The sequence below is a fragment of the Somniosus microcephalus genome, chromosome 11, assembly GCF_052327205.1.
Source record: "Somniosus microcephalus isolate GS21.2 chromosome 11, FLI_Smic_1.0, whole genome shotgun sequence".
Taxonomy (NCBI): domain Eukaryota; kingdom Metazoa; phylum Chordata; class Chondrichthyes; order Squaliformes; family Somniosidae; genus Somniosus; species Somniosus microcephalus.
The window spans coordinates 185221621-185242800 of NC_140997.1; the positions used below are offsets into that span (position 1 = coordinate 185221621).

The window sequence follows — 21180 nt, forward strand, 5'->3', positions numbered from 1 at the left end:
CCTTTCCAGCATGGAAGTGGTGGCCAACTCCATTAGCACACTTGTGCTGCATTGAAAGCTCAGACTGCTGCCATAAAGGCTGTGGATACCAGTGTTCAAAGGGGCTTGCAGGGTGTCACAGCAATCAAGCAATCTGTCCTCCAACAGATTACTAGGATTGCTGAGGCACCACCCCAGGGGAGTGGCAGTGGCTCCATGCAGCACGAATCTGCTGTCCTCTATCAGGATTACAGCAGTTGTTCTCCCACCCCTGCCATTCCGCCAGTGCCCTTGCTGTTGCCTGTTAGCCAGCCAGGCCAGACTGCTGCCGCCCATGCCAAGATGGTGCAGTCTGCAGCCAGGCCTTCTAGGCCTAGAGCTGCTTGAGGTCATTCTCCAAGGCCATCTGGAGCCTCCATTGAAAGTGAAGAGCCTTCAACCAGCTATGCTCCAGCTACTGGGAAAACACTGCATTGGAGCACTAGGACAGGCAAAGGCACATGGCAGACAGGCACTAAGTGAATGCACAAGGGTGATTGGTTTGTATGCAATATGGCATGATTTGATTTATAAATTTAGTTTGAATGTTTATTTTGTGGAAGCTTTTATTTTTGCATTGTGGCCAAGCGGACACTGTGATGGTCAGTGATAGAGGGAAGGTAAGATATGGGACTGTTGGTGAATGTGGAATTGGGGTTGCGGTTACTGGTATCGTACTCAGATGAGTTATTCACAGACATCCCAGGCAGAAAGGGGCTGTCTAGGTTGCCTCCTCCCTTCCTCTTCCTCCTCCTCCTCCTCAGCTGCTCTCCGTAAAGCTGGTGGCAAGGGCTGACCCCTCACGATGGCGAAGTTGTGCAGCATGCAGCAGACCCCCACGAATCTTGACACCTGCTGTGCAGAGCTCCTCCAGAGTAGAAGCGTTGTTTCAGCACAGCAATGGTCTGCTTTATCGCATTTTGTATGGCAGCGTGGCTTTCATTGTATGCATGCTATGTAAATGTGCGTGGGTTGCACACGGAATCATGAGCCATGTCACCAGCAGATAGCCCTTGTCGCCCAGTAGCCACCCTTGGGTTTCCCACAGTGGCTCAAATGCAGATGGCACTGCAGACTGCCACAGAATAAAGGCATCATGACCAATGTTCCCTTTAAGCTGCGCGGCCACGCAACGCTCCAGGGAACCCGCGCAGCCGGCTTGCCAGCTTTTCAATGCAAAAACCGCGCATGCGCAGTATTTTGAATGGGCCACACAGCACCAAAAAAGATTACAGGGAACATTGATCATGACTGCTGCCAGGATACCAGGCATTGAGCAGTATGATTTGCTGCCTATGGTCGCACACCAGCTGTGGACATTGAGGGTGTGGAATCCCTTTCGGTTCCGGTACATGGCAGAGTTGACATGCGGCACCCACAAAGCGATGTGTGTGCAGTCAATGGCACCCTGAAACATGGGGAAGCCTGCAATCCTAGCAAAGCCGCCTGCTCGCTCCGCCTGCTGGTCTCTGGCAAGAGAGAATGAAATGTAGTCAGCTCTCTTGGAATACAGAGCCTCAGTGACCTCCCTTATGCAACAGTGGACGGCAAACTGCGAGATGTTGCAAATATCTCCAGCTCCAGCCTGGCGGAGCCAGACACATTGTTGTGTTTGTACCTATTATGTCCGCGTATAATTGAGACATGGACAGCAGGAGTTGATTGTCTCCATTCAGTAAAGACTTGCTATAATCGGGAAACTGAAACTACAGAAGCTTGCTAGCGCCTTTTATACAGGGGTGGTCACTGCCGGTACTGCAGTCTGAGACCAGTTATTCCCTTAAAGGTACATACACAACAATTCCTCCCCTTTTAGATAAACAGTACATAACATTCATTTAACAACTAAATGATAACTAATTACAATCACAATTACGGTTGCTAGATACATTGGTTGAGGTTAAGCAATTATAAGTTCAGTCTTTGAGGAGGCTTCCTGATTCTGTCTGGATAACGCCTCTTTGGGGTATCAGGTTCTTCTGGCAAGGTTGAGTCTGGATCAATGTCGTTGTTTGGTTCATCTGCTTCCAATATCACCGATTCTGCGGTAGCTGCAATTGGTACGTCGGTTTCATCGCCAGGTGTATCAGATCGTGGTGTGGAGTTGACGTTTTCCAGTGACTCTAGAATCTGGTCAGCATGGCGTCTTACAATGCTCTCTCCAACGTCCACGGTATACATTAGAGGTCCTTGCCGTGTACAAATCATTCCTGGCTGCCATTTCTCTGTGCGGTAGTCCCGGGCCAAAACTGGTTGACCTATCTTAAAACTCCTGGTCGGCCTTTCATTCATATTCTGAAACTGCCTGTTCTACACCTCTCTTCGGACGTTTGGCTTAACCAAATCCAAGCGGCATCGTAGTCTTCGATTGAAGAACATCATGGCTGGAGTTTGGTTGGTAACCGCATGTGTCGCAAACAAGAAGTTGTCCACCTTGTGTTGTAGGGGTGTCTCTTCATTACACATTGCCTTGATAGCCTTCTTGAATGTTTGAACAAACCTCTCGGCCAATCCATTAGTGGCTGGATGATATGGGGCAGATGTGTAATGCTTAACACCATTGTTCTTTAAGAACCTCCGGAACTCTTCAGACACAAACTGTGGTCCATTGTCAGAGCAAATCTGTTCAGGCAGCCCATTCCTGGCGAATATGGTTCGTAAGACTGTGATAGTTTTTTCTGTGGTGGTTGAGGACATTTTTATTACCTCTGGCCACTTTGAATGTGCATCCACCGCAATTAAAAACATCGAGTCCATGAAGGGACCAGCAAAATCAATGTGCACCCTTTGCCATGGAGATGAGGGCCACTCCCATGGATGTAGAGGGGCTTGTGGTGGGGCGTTTTGGACCTTCTGGCATCCTGTACAGCTCTTGGTCATCTCTTCGATTTCTCTATCGATTCCCGGCCACCACACAAACGCTCTGGCTAAGTTCTTCATTTTAACCCCTCCCAGATGACCCTCATGAAGCTCATTGAGCACTCTATCCTTCAATTTGGGTGGAATTACTACTCTGGATCCACACATCCAGGTTCCTCTGCACACTGACAGCTGTTCTCTTCTTGGCGAGAATGCTGGCAGCAGTGGTTCGCCATGTGCTGGCCATCCCTTCACCGTTAATTCATAGACCCGGGATAGTGTCGGGTCATTTCGTGTTTCCTTTTCTATGTTTGCATTCGTCACAGGGAGACATTTGACTATGGTTGAGTGGAATATCTCCATTGGATCCACTGCAAGTTCTTCTTCCACCATCGGCAACGGTAGGCGTGACAATCCATCAGCATTCCCATGCTGTTTAGTTCCTTTGTACTCGATGTCATATTGGTGTGCCCTTGGAAAAGGAACCATCTCTGTAGCCGTTGTGCCGTCATTATCGGTACGCCCTTCTGAGGGTTGAAAATGGAGACAAGAGGTTGATGATCAGTTAGTAGAGTACATTTTTGACCGTGCAGGTAGTGATTGAACTTCTTCACCCCCCACACTAGGCTGAGGGCCTCTCTGTCAATCTGGGCGTAGTTACGCTCGGCTGAAGTTAACGAGCGTGATGCAAAAGCTATCAGCCTCTCTAAACCATCAAGGAATTTATGTGACAGTACCGCCCCAATGCCGTAAGGAGACGCATCACACGCCAGTCTTATCGGTAGTGATGGGTTGTAGTGAGCCAATACTTCTCTTGAAGTGATTAAGTCCTTACTCTTCTGAAAGGCCCACTTACAGTCATTGCTCCATTTCCACGCTACTCCCATTCATAGTAGGGCGTTCAGTGGGTGCAGAATTGTGGACAAATTCGGTAAAAACTTATGGTAGTAATTCACCAATCCGAGGAATGACCTCAGTTGCGACACATTTTCAGGCGCTGGGGCCTTAACAACCGCTTCAATTTTGTCAGGGGACTTATGTAACCCCTCTTCATCAATCACGTGGCCACAATACGATATCTGTTTCTTAAAAAACTCGCACTTGGGGCGGTTGGCTCGTAGCCCATGTTCCCGTAGTCTAGTGAGCACCTGTTCTAGGTTGTTAAGGTGTTCACTGTCATCTTCACCTGTCACTAGGATGTCGTCCAAGTAACACTGAGTCCCCGGAATCCCTTGCAGGACTTGTTCCATCGCTCTTTGCCATATCGCCGGAGCTGATGCTACCCCGAATACCAATCGATGATACTGGTAAAGACCCTTGTGAGTGTTTATCGTGAGATACTTCCTAGAGGATTCTTCAACCTCCATCTGCAAATACGCTTGTGCTAGGTCAATTTTTGTAAAACGCTTCCCTCCAGATAGTGAGGCGAAGATGTCTTCTATCCTTGGAAGAGGATATTGTACTGTGTGAAGGATTGGGTTCACAGTCACCTTGAAGTCCCCACAGATGCGAACCTTCCTTGGCTCCTCAGACTTATTGCTTAACGTTTTCTTCATGACAGGAACGATGGGTGTCGCCCACTCGCTCCAGTCTACCTTAGACAACATGCCTGCATTTTTCAGATTCTCCAGCTCTGCCTCGACGGCTGGGCGAATTGCATATGGTACCGGTCTTGCTTTGAAAAACTTGGGAATTGCATTCTCTTCTATTTTTATCGAGGCGGTTACGCCTTTAAGAGTGCCCAGTTCTTGCTGAAATACCTCTTTGGCGTTAGCTAAGATCGTTGACAATCGTCCAGGAGTGACGTCTTCATTTTTTTTACCATCTACTGTCATTGCATGAATGGAGTGCCAATCTAAGCTTATCTTTCTGATCCATTCACGTCCCAATAACGGTGGTCCACCATTTTGCAGTATGTAGAGATACAATTTCCATATTTTCTTGCCATTGTATTCGACAGGCACCCTTATTTTTCCTCTGGGGTATACTTTTTGCCCCGTGTACGTCGTCAAGACAATGGATGTCTCTCTCAAGGGTATGTGTGAGAATAGCCGCTCGTAGTCTCGTCGATTGATGACGGTTAACGCTGATCCTGTATCCAATTCCATTTTAACTTGGGACCCTGCTATCGTGAGGGTGACCCAAATGGTTCAGTGATCCTCCTTTGCGATTACATTGTGAAGTTTGAGACAGCTTAGTCTCTTGTTCCCGGATTCACTATCGCTCATCTGGTCTTCGGAACTACTGTTCGTCATCTTTTGTACTTTCTTGTACGGTTCCTTAGTAGCGTTTTTGTTGTCGTTGGTCTTCTTCCCAGACCTGCAAACTCGTGCAATGTGTCCCATCTTTCCGCATTGCCTGCATATTTTGTCCTTGGACCAGCAGTCCTTCTGGTCATGGTTAGTTCTGCCGCAGCGATAAAATTTTGCAAATCCCTGTGTCATTTCGTGGGTGCCGTATTCCTGTGGCTTTTGTTGTATTTCCGCAGCTCCCCTGGCTGCTGCTTCGTACGATACTGCCACGCTGAAAGCCTTATCTAGCGTCAGCTCTTTCTCTGAGAGTAACTTCTTCTGTGTTCCTTCACTCAGGAGTCCACAGACAAATTTGTCCCGTAGGGTATCTGCCAGTCCTGCTCCGAACTGGCAGTGCTTTGATAGCTTGCGTAGTTCCGTAAGGTACTCAGCATTGCTCTCATCTTTATGCTGAGTTCTCCTGTGGAATTTAAATCTTTCTGCTATCAGCAGCGGTGCAGGGTTTAGGTGTTCCTGTAGGATAGCAACAATTTCGTTAAAACTCTTTGCCTTCGGTTTGGCTGGAGTAATCAGGTCCCGCAATAGGCCGTACGTTCTAGCGCCCATTAAGTTTAGCAATACCGATGCCTTTTTCTCATCGGCTCTTTCGTTTGCCTCGCAATATACCTCGACTCTTTCCACATACGTGGTCCAGTCCTCTATTGCATTATCAAAGGCAGTGATACAGCCAGTCTTCGGCATCTTGAAAATCTAAAATGGCGCCTCCTGCGCTTTACCTTCTTCCCCGATTTAACAAAATGGCGCCTCCCATGCTTTGCCTTCTTCCCCGCTGATGCTAGCGCTGCTTTCCGCGGTTTCCGTTGCAACCTGCAGCTCCTCGCGGTTTTCTGCGCGTTTAATATTTCTTTTTTTTTAATTTTATTATTTTCCTGTCGTGGAACAACCCTGTGGGACTCTTGCCTCCCTCTTCTCGGGTCCGTATGCTGCCCGGCTTCGTAGCACCGGCCGCGCCCTGTGTGCTCCACCCTCTCTCTCTTCCCGACAACGCTGCTCGGCCCCGTTGCAAGCCACCCACTCGAGGTCTCAACCGCCGCAGCCCAGGAAGGATCAGTGTACTACCTGCCACCAGCCCGATTAGCTGAAGCACCGTCGACAGGAACCAGGCCCCGCTCTCGACAGCTTCTCCTGTAATCTTCAACTCCGCTGACTCAGGGGCGGATGCCCACGGTCGACGCCCGTTTCTACTGCTTCTTTATTCCTCCTGGCCTCGACCTCTGCTCACTTCGCTTCAGGAATGGATCCCATGAGGTGGTGCAGACTGTAGGTAAGTTCGTATCTGCTCATCGCCAATATTATGTCCGCGTATAATTGAGACACGGACAGCAGGAGTTGATTATAACAAGTCTTTACTGAATGGAGACAATCGGGAAACTGAAACTACAGAAGCTTGCTAGCACCTTTTATACAGGGGTGGTCACTGCCGGTACTGCAGTCTGAGACCAGTTATTCCCTTAAAGGTACATACACAACAGTACCGCTATACATAACTACATAAAATAATAAAGCAGCAGAGACTGAGAGTAACTTCAAGTGATCTTTACTGGTTAACTGGAACTTCAGCACTGACTATACAAATCGATACGCGTCTGTTATATACGCTCGCAACTAAGGATGTACATCTGCAAAACAAAGTAGTCCCTTCAATGTTGTATACATTACACACATAAAAGTTTATCACCATAGTCACCTTCACAGCCACTGGCATTGCATCCTTGCCCTGTTCTGAGGTTGCAGTTGTGGCTGCAGCAGGTGGCAGATTTCAGTAAGGACTTCGTCATTGAAGTGCAGACATCTCACACATTGTTCCTCATTGAGGATCAGGTAGGAGAATTGCTCCCTGAACACCCTGGGCAGATATGGCCGCCTGCTGAGAGCCCTTCTCCCCCTCCTCCTCCCTCTTCCAGCAGGTTGTCCTGCTCTGTGTGGCCTCTGTTAATTCTCCAAGTCATGCTGTATTCCAAGGGGAATTCCTACTAGTGCACCCGTGTCTGGCACCAAGTGGTTTGTGCAGAAGCCTTGAAGTCAGCAAAAACTCCTGAAACACCTGCCACACCACTCCCTGTAGACTTTTGCCACTTGAAAGAACTATAGAAAGCTCCAAACACTTGTAGAATCATAGCAACAGCCAGAAGAAATCAACCAGCAATTAACTTGTAAGTAGTTGATGATCACTTTAAATAGCACTGGTGGAGGGTCCTTCCTGCTGCTGAACGCGTCTTCAGCTGTGCCAGGTTAAGAGACGGCATTAGCTGGAGTGTTGAGCTCCAAAATTGGACAGCTGGTGTCGAATCAGTGTTGCATGCTGATTGACATCACAATCTTCCTGCTCTGCATACTTCCGGCGGATGTTCACTGTGCACGTGCTAACACCCTCACCAACATGCCATCCGGCGTGATTCTCCCCACAAGTGTGCACATGTGCTATGGATCCCATTTTGGAGTTCTAAGGGCACTCATAGCACCCAAAAAACAGAAGCTAATGATCCCAATTTTGAACCCTAGATGTTTAACCTAAAGAAGTGGCATTTAAGTTTTCAACAGACCAACCAGAACATCAGTACCCCCAAAATCTACCTCACAATCACTGTTCCACATCCAACCCTTTCTCCGGTCCCAGTTCACAGAGGCACTCTGTGCTCCAACAATCCTCCCAGATATTCTCCCACCCCAATTCATACCAGAATGCTCCCTCACCTCTCCCTCTCAGTTAATGCTGGTACTCTCCTTCCCCACTCCAAAGCGCTGTTCTCAGCTTCTCCTTTCTTCCCATTCACAAAGCACTGCTCCTGGCTTCTCCCCACCAAGGTACCAGTCCCAACTTCTCTCTACAAAGCATGTCTGGCTTTTCCTCACTGCTCCCCCAAAGTGTCTCTACTGAGAATTTCCCCTCTTCCATTTCCTTCCCTCCCTCCTCACCCTTCACTTCCCCTTCTGTCTCCACTTCATTTCTCCTGCCTCTCTCCTTTGCTTCAATTTCACCCCTTGCTTCTTCTCTCCTATCTGAGTTCTGCTGCTAGTTGAAGTGAATCAGGCCATTCTATACTGTAGATGGGAATTTCTATCCTCACAAAAATTTCTGCCTACAGCATTCTGTGGCCAGAATCACTTCAAATAGCAACAAGATTCAGGTAGAAGTTGAATTGAGGGGAGAGGAACCTGGTATGCACTGATTTTCATTCCCAAATGCAGACATGCAAACTAGGCCCCCAAAACACTGACTGCCTGTGTTCAATAGCAACAGTTGGTATATATGCAACATAGATGAGAGATTTTCATCCTATCAGTCTGGGCTGGAATGAAATCACTAAGCTAAAAGGACAGAACGGCACCCACTTCACTACCAAGTTTCCCCTGTATGCTTTATTTTTTTTGACAAAAAAGGACACAAATACAAAATTCACATCTGAAGCAAGGCACTGGAAAAAAAACATACTTTTCAGATGTAAAGCTACAGGTTCTCAAAAGAAGCAGAGAGGTTCAAACATATAAATCAAGGACAATACTCTGTAGCATCTTAACCTGGCAAAAGGGAATCAATAGTTGGATTTGAAGTATCCAACAAGATAGCTGGAATTTTAGTTATGACGAACTCATTCGATTTTCAAATCTCACAGGATCTCACAGACCAGTTGTCAGGCAGGGTTATTACAGGAGATGAATAGGTAATGGTGCAGAAAAAATATTATTTTACTGTACTTGTGAGAGGTCTATTTTTGTTCCATATTGAATTTCATGCCCACAGTCATTTGTGCTTTTCATTTTGTTGAATGGGTTGTGGTTTCAATTGTCAGTAGTGAAAAAAGATCATAGTCTAGTTCAGCATGTAAAATGATGAGCAGAATTGATGTGAGGAGATTTTGAGAGCTGTCCTAATGTCAAATTATTCACATCATATAGTGGAAATTAACCATACCCTTTCTCGAAATTGAAACCTCAGCCACAAAGAAAAGATTTACATGCCAAGAATGTAAATACCTATTGGTGTAGTTACAACAGTATGTCACAACATATTATAAGTTATATAGTTTCTGATTTAATGACTCAAAGAATAAAACAAATGTTTGAAAATAAATTAATATCAATCCATGAGATCTACAAACCAATATTGCAGTAATTGTTTCAGTATGTATTTTCTGATTAAGCAGCAGTAACACAATTAGAGTCCCTTAAATCAGTTGAGTTTACAATCAAGTTTCAATTAAGTAAAGGCCTTGAAAAATTATGAACTATTTAATGCACTTTGTATCACAAAATTAGCATTAGCAAAAACTAGTGGTTTCTTAGGCAAATAAATGTAGGCATATGTCTTTTAATTACTGTGCCTGAAGACTGAAAATTAGCAATTTAGTTAACTATTAAAGAAGAGCCTCCAAATATGTTGTTTGCTTGTGCTGTTAACAGAAAAACATGAACGTCACATCTCAAAATTAGTGTGCTCATTTTTCAATCAAAGGAAATAGAATTTGCCATAAAAGATGCTCTTAGGAGCTATTTAATCATATTTTTATAAGATGGAGCTCTTTTAATTAACATTGAGGAACACAGTGAACATTGGCACATCATTTATGGATGATTGAATTTGATTGAACACATAAAAAAGATCAATCAAATAATAAATTAAACTTGAACTTTCCTGGAGTAGATGCCCACACGTGTGTGTCTGCATGTGTAATATCTTTATAAAAAGCATAATTATGGAAACATTAAGAAAATTAAACATTGAAAGAACAATTGGGCTTAACAAAACTAAAATATTCTTCAGTAAAAAGAAAAATATTCAAAGAATAGAGATGCACAACAGGTTGGTCAGAACTGAGAGAGAAAGATAGATTAACATATTGGGTGCAACCCCTCATTGCAACTGATATAGCCAGGCTGGAGAAACCTTTTTTTGTAATGTCCTGGCTTCATTATCAGTCTATCAAGGTGATTCTGCAACTTAACCACAGCTCTTTTGATGAATAATCTCATCTAAAACATTTGCCAATTATTCTCTCCCAGATACTAATCTACCTGTTGTGCATTTCCAGTATTTTCTGTTTTTATTTCAATCTTCTGTGTTATTTGAATGCATGTTTCTGCATTGGCTGTAGAAAGGTAATTCATCTATGTCAGATCATAAGATGACCTGAATGAGTTATACTTCTGAGCAGGAGCTTAATTTAGGTACTGTCACTCTTGACTTGCATAAGATTTTGAGGTTGTCTTTAAAAATGTTAGCCTGCACGGATTTCAAGTTTGTAGTCTACAGTTTCAAAGAGAAGTGTCAAAGAGGCCGATAAGTGGCAAGTAACATTCACGCCACACAAGTGCCCAGGCAATGACCATCTCCAACAAGAGAGCGTCGAACCACCGCCCCTTGGCATTCAACTGCATTACCATCGTCGAATCCCCTACCATCAATATCCTGGGGATATTGACCAGAAACTTAACTGGACCAGCCACATAAATACTGTGGCTACAACAGTTCAGAGGCTGGTTATTCTGCGGCACATTGCCTCACCCCCTGACTCCCTAAAGCCTTTCCACCACCTACAAGGCACAAGTCAGGAGTTTAATGGAATACTCTCCACTTGCCTGGATGAGTGCAGCTCCAACAACATTCAAGAAGTTCGACACCATTCAGGACAAAGCAGTGGCTTGATTGGCACCCCATCCACCACCTTAAACATTCACTTCCTCCACCACCAGCACAACGTAGCTGCAGTGTGCACCATCTACAAGATGCACTGCAGAAACTCGCCAAGGCTTCGGTAGCACCTCCCAAACCCATGATCTCTACCTAGATGGACAAGGGCAGCCGGTGCATGAGAACACCACCACCTCCAAGTCACACACCATCCTGACTTGGAAATATATTGCCAATCCTTCATTGTCGGTGGGTCAAAATCCTGGAATTCCCTCTCTAACAGCACTGTGGGAGTACCTTCACCACATGGACTGCAGCGGTTCAAGAAGGAGGTTCACCACCACCTTCTCAAGGGCAATTAGGGATGAGCAATAAATGCTGGCCTTGTCAGCGACGCCCACATCCTGTGAATGAATAAGTAACAAAAAGAGCAGGGGAAGTCAAGATGTAGTATATTAACTAATGTCCCATCAGATATCTGACTGAATCTGTCAATTCAAGTTATCCATTTTATTTTGAAGCATTCTCTCCATCCTCTTAAATCTTCCTAGAGATATTTACCTGACAATTTTTTACTTTGAATAACCATGCCAATTTCATTTCTCTTGAGTTTTGAATGAGCCAAACTTTCCTACAGCTAAACATTGGGAAGACCAAAGTCATCACTTTTCTCCCTGCCAGCACAAATTCCATATCCTTGCCAACTCCATCCCCCTCCCCCCAGCCACTATCTCAGACTGAACCAGACTGTTCACAAACTCTGCGTCCTATTTAACCTTAAGCTGAGTTTCAGTCAACGTAGCCTTTCCATCACAAAGACAAACTACTTCCACCTCTGTAATATTGCCTACCTGCGCCTCTACCTCAGTGCACTTTCCACTGAAACCCTCATTCATGCCTTTGTCACCTCCAGAATGAATTACTCCAGTTCCCTCTTGTCCAGCCTCCAATCATCCACCCTCTGTAAACTTTAGCTCATTCAAAACTCTGCTGCCTACATACTGTCCCATGTGCCCATCACTCCTGTCCTCACTGACTTACATTGGCTCCCATTCCCCCAATTCTCATCCTTGTGTTTAAATCATTCCATGGTCTCCCTCCTCCTTATGGCTGTAACCTTCTCCAATGTTACAACCACCCACCCGCCCCTCCACACACACACACGCACACACACACACACACACACACACCAATCTCTCTGTTACTCTAACTCTAGCCTCTCCCTTTGCTCCTCCATGGGTGGCTATGTATTCAGCTGTGTGGCACCATGCTTTGGAATTCCCCCTCTAAACCTCCCCACCTTTCCACCTCCCTTTATTCTGTTAAGACCCTTGGTAATACCCAGCTCTTTGGCCAAGCTTTTGGTTATCCCTCCTAATGGGCTAGATTTTCGGGGAGCCGTCAGGCAGGGTTTCAAGCGTGTCGGGGGGGGGGGGAATCCCGAATTTGGGGGTCCCGCCACCATCCCGCCCAAAACCCCACCCCACGTAAGTTTCAGGGGCGGCGGGTACCCGCCCTGCACTGGGACCCGCCAAAACCAGGCGGGAAGGGATTAGTGCCAATTAACTGCCTGTTAACAGGCAGTTTTTAGCCTAACCCCTATTTTGAGGGGTTTCGTGTGGGTTTCCTGACGGCTCCAAACCACGCCAGGTAGAGCAGGCGGGCCGTCGGGTTGAAGGAGTTGGAGGGGTCGCGATGTCAGTGCTCAGGTGAGTGATGGGTGCATGAGTGTAAAGGTAAGTGTGTTTGGTGTGTCTAAAGTGTGTAAAGAACTTTTACTTACCTGTACTTACCTTTACAGCCTTTCTTCCTGTAGCCGTCGGGGGCGCATCACTCACCCGGAACTTAAAGCTGAACGGCTGCGATCTGTCAAAAGTGACAGCCTTCAGCTTTGAGTGTCGGTGAGAGTTCTATCTGAGTCTGTGCGGAATGACTCAGCTTAGAACTCAGAGTGTCAGTGTTTCACAGCTTCAAACAGCTGTGAAACACTGATACTTCATCTATCAAGAACTCTTGACAGATGAAATTGCAGTCTGTGACGTCACCTGTTGCCGGGTGGCCCTTAATTAGCCTGCTGAGCCCGCTGGGCAGGCTTAACAAGGTCAATCAAGGGAAAATCGCGCGGATTGGCCGGACGTCAAAGTAGGCGGGTCAAAAACCCGAAAGGGGAAGTCCCACCTTCTTCCCGACAGGTTCGACAAAATCGACCCCAATCTCCTTGGTGCTGGGCATCCATTTTTCCTTACATCTCTGTGAAGTGTTTTGGGATGTTTTTCTTCACTAAATTATTTGATTGCATGATTTTAATAAAAAGAATTTGAAGGAAATGATCATGATTTTCTCATTATGGTGAACCATAATTATAAATATTATTAATCATAAAAAATAGTTAAGACAACTGTGATGAAGTCTTTTTAGCAGTTTCAAGGAAAATAACAAGAATAATGAGATTCACAATATCATTCTATGATAGTTTTTATAAAACACATTGGCCTAGAAATTCAGTTAAGGCCCGCCAGCAGGCTAACGCCCAAAGGTTAGCGCTGCGCGCGGAGCCACTTGCGCCCGCCGGAAATTCAGTTTCAGCGCCCCAACTCGAAGGCGGCCGCTATTCAAGGGTTTCGGCGCCCCCGCTTGGGGCGCTGAAACTGAATATCGGCGCGCTAGGTGCCGCAGCGCCACCCGCTGCGGAGCGGCAGGCTGCGGTACTGCAGGCCTCCTCCTTCTCTTAAGGGGGAGGTGCCTGCAACAGCGAGATCGCCGCTGGATTGTGCCGGCAAACGAGCCTGGCACCATGGAGAAGTGCCGGGCTCACGGAAAGCAGCCGGCAATGCCGCGGGGGGGGTGGTGGAGGAGGCCGGGGAAGGAGGTGCGGGCAGGCGGCCGCCGAAAAAGCGGCTGGCCGCACCTCCACCTTAAAGCGCCCCAGTAGCGCAGCAGTACAGCCCCGTTTTTCCAGCGCTGTTTGCGGCCGCTGCAGAAGAGGCGGCCGCAACTAAATATGGGGTTTGGGCCGGAAGCGGGGTGGAACCGGGGCACTGCGCACACCGATGACGTCATCGGTGTCGGCGCAGCACTACCGGCTACCGCCGCCATTACCGCAGCGCTGAATATCAGCGCACCCTCTTACACTGGCGCAGAAACCCTATTTGGGCGGTAACTGGGCGCAAAGCCGACTGAATTTCTAGGCCATTGAATTGCCAAAATCTCATAACATGGAGTTATATGTACCAGACATGTGGTATTTTTGATTCTGGAAAACATGTTGAGAGTTTTATGTATCCCTAATGGAACCCCATAACAGAATCTCTCTCTTAGTTTAACATCCTTACATAAACTCATATATTTCCAAATATATAATAAGGCACAATCAACAAAAATAGATGCAAAATTGATGAGATGGTTATCAAACATCCTCTGAAACATTTGATTTATGGCAAAAGAAACTCATAGAGGGAGAAATTCATTATAGCCCGGGAATGGGTGGTAACTTCAGAAAAGTTTGAGATTTAGCACCAGGCGCTAATGAATCACACTGCATGCAAAATTAAGTCTCATCGTTCAAAGAAAGGATTGGAGCGCTAAATCAAGTGCTAATGGCCTAGTTCTGTGGCGCTACACTCAAAGCGTTATGAAATATCAGGTGCAATCTAATCACAAGTCATCATTGCCACAGGCTCTTTCCAGTTCTTAAAGGGAAGGTTCATTGATGCTGCAGAATCTGATTCTCAGCATTGCTGGCTGTGAACCTGTATCAGCAAGCAGAAGCAGGCCAAACCCAAGGAGCCGGACGACTCAAGCAGGTGTCATGATGGCAGATCCATGCCCCAGGGAGAGAGCCTGCAGAGTTTCGGACCAAGCATTGGAGGAGTTGATGTCGGCTGTGGAGAGACAGAGGGCGCTGCTCTACCTGGCAAGTGACAGGAGGCCCTTGCCTCAAGTCTTCTGTGCCATGTGCAGGGAGGTTGCCCAGCATGTCTCAGGCAGCACTGTGGTCCCCAGGACCCACACACAGTACAGAAAGAAATTTAACGACCTCACTCGGGTGGTCAGGGTGAGTCAATGCCTCAACAAATGTTACAAACCACCATCTGAACCACAGTTTGCACACACTGACCAAAGCACCACACCCCCAGCGCTCACCTACCAACAATCTCTACATACCAACACTCACACCCACATCTCACGCCTTGCACACAATGACAGTTATTCAACTATGGCAGGCACATCACCCAAACACATTGCTCCACACTCACTCACACACTTTCCTTTCTCTTGCAGCCCAAGGTGGCTCACAACAGGAGGGAGCAGGAACACACAGACGGGGGACAGGCCGACACCCAACCACTGCCTGCGTTGGGAAATAGAGTGCTGGAGATTATTGGGCACCAGGCGGTGGGTTCCGTGGCCACCGGCGACGTTGACCCCCTTGGGGGCAACAACGGTATGTTTATCCCTACTCCTTTTTCTCACATCCAACTTCCCCCTCACCCCACAAGCCTTTTACACTTTCCAGCTAATCGTGCTGTATGCATGCATTTCTCCCTTCCTGCCCTCACCTTAATCTGACCATTGTGCCTTTATGCTTTCAGATAATGAGCAAGCACCTGAGCAGCCTGTCCCTGAGGGCACTGTTGAAAGCGAGGCGTTAGAAGAGGAGGAGGAAGAACACACCGCATCACTGCATGTCTCACCCGCAGGCAGCAGCTCAGATACTGGCACCACGTGTTCTTTAGAGGCTAGTATAGTAGCGGGATCTGCACAGAGTGATGCACCGGGCACGAGCGGGCTGCAGCAAGGCCAGGGGGAAAGGGTAGCTCGGGGGCCAGCTCCCCGGAGGGCGAGTTCACGCGCGAGTTCTGCTGCACAGGACTCAGTTGAGGACCTCGATGGGGAGGCCTTTAGAAGAAGGGTGATGAGCGTGCACACGGAGATGATAGGTGCAATGGCAAGGGTGCCCGAGAGCCTGTTGGCAATGGTAAGGAGCATGGAGGAGTCCGCCTCGAACATTGCACAAAGCTCTGCGCACACCATGGAGCCTATCATTTTCAGTCTGGAAAGGATGGTCGACTCCCAAAGAGACCGTAGCAACCCAGACCTGATGCCGTGTGTGATGGGTGATCTGTCTGCTTCCTTTGCAGCACAGGCGGAAGCGATGCAACATCTTAGTGCTGTAATGCAGTCTATGGTTGGTGCCATTCAATCTCAGACTGCTCTAATGCAGTCTCATCTTGTTGCCATGCAAGCTCTGACTGTTGCCATCGTGGCTGGGTCTACCACTGTTGACCAGCGCTTTCACAGTATCGCAGCAGGCCAGCAATCTGTGCCCCGGGGGAGTGGTAGTGGGTCAGCGGAGCAGGACCCTGCTGTCCTCTCTCAGGATGACAGCATTCCTGCTTCCACCGCTGGCATTCCACTATTGCCCTTGTTGCAGCCTGTCATCCAGCCAGCCTGGACTGCTGCCGCCGATGCTGAGGTGGTACAGTCTACAGTCAGGTCTTCCAGGCCCAGAGCTGGTCGAGGGCATCCTGCAAGGCCATCTGAAGTCTCCCGCATGGACACTCAGCAGCCTTCCACCAGCCGTGCTGCAGCCACTGGGCCAACACTTCGTAGGAGCACTAGAGCAGGTAAAGGCACAGTAACGAGAGGCACTAAGGGATTGCACAAGGGTGAATAGTTAATATTGTTGTTCTAAATATGTGTTCACTGATTTTTGATACATTTATTAATTCAGTTTGGATTCTTTTGTGGTGTGTCTCATTTCAGCTTTGCGCTGTGAAATGGCCTGAGACAGGGATGGAACGATGGGGATGTGGTGAGCAACGAGGATCTGGGGTTTAATTTATTGGAACCGCAGTCTGATGAGGAGGTCACAGACTGCCCTTCTGGAAGGCCGATTGAGTGGCTGCCTCCTCCCTCGCTCCTGTTCCTCCTCCTCCTCGTCCTCATCCACCTCTTATTCCTCTTGCTCCTCTTCCTCCTCGTCCTCCTCCTCTCCCTCTTCCTCCTCCTGTGTTGATCATACAATCCCTGGTGGCAAGGACTGGATCCTCACAATGGCCAAATTGTGGAGCATGCAGCAGACCACCATGAAATGGGACACCCACTCAGCCGAGTACTGGAGGGCTCCTCCCGAGCGGTTAAGGCAGCGGAACCGTTGCTTGAGCACCCCTATGGTCTGCTTGATGATGTTCCTGGTGGCAGAATGGCTCTCATTATATGAGTGCTAGGCAGGAGTGTTGGGGTTGCGGAGGGGAGTCATGAGCCAGGTGGAGAGTGGATAGCCCTTGTCTCCGACCAGCCAGCCGCGAGCTTCATGTAGTGGCTGGAAGAGTGCTGCTACACTGGTCTGGCATAGGATGAAAGCATCATGGCTGCTGTCAGGATAGCAGACATTCACATTGAGAATTGGCTGTGTGTGGTCGCACACCAAGTGCACATTAAGTGAGTGGTAGCCTTTGTGGTTACTGAAGATTTCAGGATTGTTATGCAGTGCCCGCAAAGCCACAGGGTGCAGTCAATGGCACCCTGCACCATGCGAAATCCTGCTATCCTGGCAAAGCCACATGTACACTCGTCCTGCTTCTCTCTGGTGATGGGGAAGGAAATGTAGTCCCTTCTGGTACTGTAGAGAGGCTCTGTGACCTCCCGGATGCAGCGATGGATGGCGAACTGCGAGCTGTTAGCTATATCTCCTGTTGCAGACTGGAAGGATCCACTGGTGAAGAAATTGAGAGCGGCAGTGACCTTGACTGCCACTGAGAGAGCTGTGGTCGCCCTGATCTAAGGCTTGAGGTCTGGTTACAGGAGGTGGCAGAGTTCTGTGACCATCTCCTTGGTGAAGCGGAACCTTCTAATACACTGCTCCTCACTTAATTGAAGGTAGAAGTGCTCTCAGAATACCCTCGGAGGATAAGGCCTGTTGCGAGCCCTCATGGCCCTCCTCCTCCCTCTGGCCACATGTTCCAATCTTTCTCGCTGCCTGCGCTCCCTCTGCCATAAATCCTGGAGGGCGAGGTCCACTGCCAGTACTGCCCCCAATAATGTAACGAAGTGTACCACTTTGATATGTTGTGAGAATAAATGTAACTAATTTTTAGTAGCCAGAACACTCTGGAGAATAAACAACCTTTAAATGACTGATTTAAACGTTCCACAATGTCAAGAAAGCAGTGAAACAGCACTAACCTGAGAGCTGTGACTCATTACTCATGATCCATTTAAGTAACGCCCCTGGAATCGGCTAATGACTGCTTCACACCTACTCTCCCTGTCACTGTCAGGGTGAGGTGCTAAAGCAGGGGGTGATAATCAATTTTGCAGATCGGGCGCCCAGTGAGTGTTGCACGCTCACTGACGTCACGATCTACCTGGTGCTGAAGTCCCCGGCGCTAACTTGTGGTGCTACAAGGGTGCCGGATTTGGCGTTCATCGCTGAATTTGCCTCGCCGCGGCGCTACTGCCTTAGCCTCCCGTTAGCGCCCCCACCAAGTGCTAACTGGAGGCGCAAAGGTACCAAATTTCTCCCCCATAGGGTCATTTTCAAAAACGGACTCAGCTATCATAAAAGTACACAGGGAAGACATAGTTCAAACATATTTGAGGATGAGATAATTTAAAAAACAGTCATTTGTATTACTTAATTTAGTTAAAATATTTAAAGCAAAGGAAATATTCTGGAGAATTTCTGGCTTACCAGCAGTAAATTTGTCTTTTTGTTTATGAATAGGGAAGCTAGTTCAGAATGCTAAACACACTCGTATATATGAATCTGCTGTAGATCTTAATATAAACAGCTTAAAAGGTGCAGTCTTCAGCCATCTATTGGTATAGCACCTTGGTCCTCTGACAGTATGTGGTAAATTTTGTAAGGTGAAGATTCCAGTGCAGAGTCTTGCTTGAAAGGATCATGGTTAGAGGTCAGCGTACTACAAATTGGGTGTGCTGACTCTACCCGATTCTCCTACCAGCATCAGCCAGGGATGACTCCCAGCTCTGTAACTGCTGATCCTTGGGAACCCCCGGCTGTGGGGGAGGGAAACCATGTGCACAGCACATCACTTGCTGCAGCAGCTGAAATGGTTCTGCCAAAATTTAAAGGCGAGGGATCAGCCAAAATTTGATATGCAAAAATTTCTCATTTAGGTGAAAGGGCAGAAAGAAGCAAGAGTCTGCTGCCAACATTTTGCAAAGTTAACCTTTGAAGTTACTGGACCTGCCTCCCACTGTCACAGAAATTCTAACACTTTTTCCCCAGATGTATTCCTTCAGATTGGTGAGAAGAGGCTGAAAGGGAGGAGCACTAAACCTCACCTACTCACCTTTATTTATGTATGATGGTGTGGGCAAACTGCAGCCGGTGCAACCACCCCATTTACCTACTTTATACACCCTGGGACGACCCAAAATTGGGTGGAAAAGTAGATCTATGGAACTGTACCACAACATGAGTCAATGCTTTCAGGATATTAAAGGAGAAGACTAAGAAAAAAAATTCATGTCATTAGAGGAGAGGAGGTGGAGAAGAAAGGCGAGCTATTTCCCACCATAAGGGAAGAAATCAGAGTGATTCACCTGGATCATTCACATCTCAGAAGCTAGCTAAAGAGTAGCATTACCAGTGGCTGATGGGAACTGCTGCATGACATGAGGGGAACACCTGCTATTTTTTTCCCCTCTCCAATTTTCCCTTATATTTTTGCCCCTTACCCCTCCTGAAGGTACTGATGCATGCTGCAGTATAATTCCATAAACAGCAGCATCTTTGTGTAATAGCATGTACAGTGATTGTTGGCAAGTTACTCAACCGTGGGGAGCAATTCTCCTGAGCCCAATTATGTTTTCACCCCCCATGTAAACATGCACGGACTTCCAGCAAGGGTCCCTAGATCATGATCAGGAGTAGGGAGCCTGATTCAAGCCAGCTTAGAGATTCTGAACCCAAATGTGCCACCTCCCACCAACTGAGATCAGCAAAAGTCAGTACCAACCTGGGCATTCATTCCCAGGACCCTCCTGGTCCGTATGGCTCACCATGTGATGGTAAAAACAGGGGAATGTCTGTGGATGTTATTAATATGGACTTCCAGAAGGCATTTGATAAAGCCCCACTTAAAAGACTGTTGTGTAAGGTAGAAGCCCACGGAATTGAGGGCAAATTATTGACCTGGTTACGAAATTGGCTGAGGGGCAGGGACAGAGAGTAGGGATAATGGGTAGGTACTCAAATTGGCAGGATGTGACTAGTGGTGTCCTGCAGGAATCTGTGATGGGTCCTCAACTATTCACAGTATTTATTAACGACTTAGATGGTGGCATAGAAAGTCATATATCCAAATTTGCCGATGACACAAAGATAGGCAACATTGTAGGCAGTGTAGATGAAAGCATAAAATTACAAAGAGATATTGATAGATTAAGTGAATGGGCAAAACTGTGGCAAATGGATTTCAATGTAAGCAAATGTGAGGTCATCCACTTTGGACCTAAAAAGGATACAACAGGGTAATTTCTAAATGGTGAAAAGCTAAAAAAAAACAGTGGATGTCCAAAGAGACTTGGGGGTCCAGGTATATAGATCATTGAAATGCCATGAACAGGTACAGAAAATAATCAAAAAGGCTAATGGAATGCTGGCCTTTATATCTAGAGGACTAGAATACAAGGGGGTAGAAGTTATGCTGCAGCTGTACAAAACCCTGGTTAGACCACACCTGGAGTACTGCGAGCAGTTCTGGGCACCACACCTTAAGAAGGATATATTGGCCTTGGAGGGAGTGCCACGTAGGTTTACCAGAGTGATACCCGGACTTCAAGGGTTAAGTTACGAGGAGAGATTACACAAATTAGAGTTATATTCCCTAGAATTTAGAAGGTTAAGGGTGATCTGATCAAAATTTTCAAGATATTAAGGGGAACAGATAGGGTGGATAGAGAGAAACTATTTCCACTGGTTAGGGATTCTAGGACTAGGGGACATAATCTAAAAATTAGAGCCTGACCTTTCAGGAGTGAAATTAGGAAAAACTTCTACACACAAAGGGTGGTAGAAGTTTGGAATTCTCTTCCGCAAAAGGCAATTGATGCTAGATCAATTGTTAATTTTAAGTCTGAGATTGATAGCTTTTTGTTAACCAAAGCTATTAAAGGATATGGGCCAAAGGCGGGTATGTGGAGTTAGGTGGCAGATCAGCCGTGATCTCATTGAATGACGGAACAGGCTCAAGGGGCTGAATGGCCTACTCCTGTTCCTATGTTCCTATAAAAGTAATTCTGAGGGTGGCACCATTTGAAAATGTTGAAAAGCCCAAAAATGGCTTATTTAACTAAATCAATCCTAATAATCCTGCTGATGATAATGTT

General features: G+C 47.0%; 1 protein-coding gene across 1 annotated transcript in view; it reads left to right on the forward strand.

Annotated features, from left to right (window-relative positions):
- adamts9 (ADAM metallopeptidase with thrombospondin type 1 motif, 9) overlaps nucleotides 1–21180 on the forward strand; it is a 360757-nt gene that overhangs the window by 286155 nt on the left and 53422 nt on the right. The window lies entirely within an intron of this gene.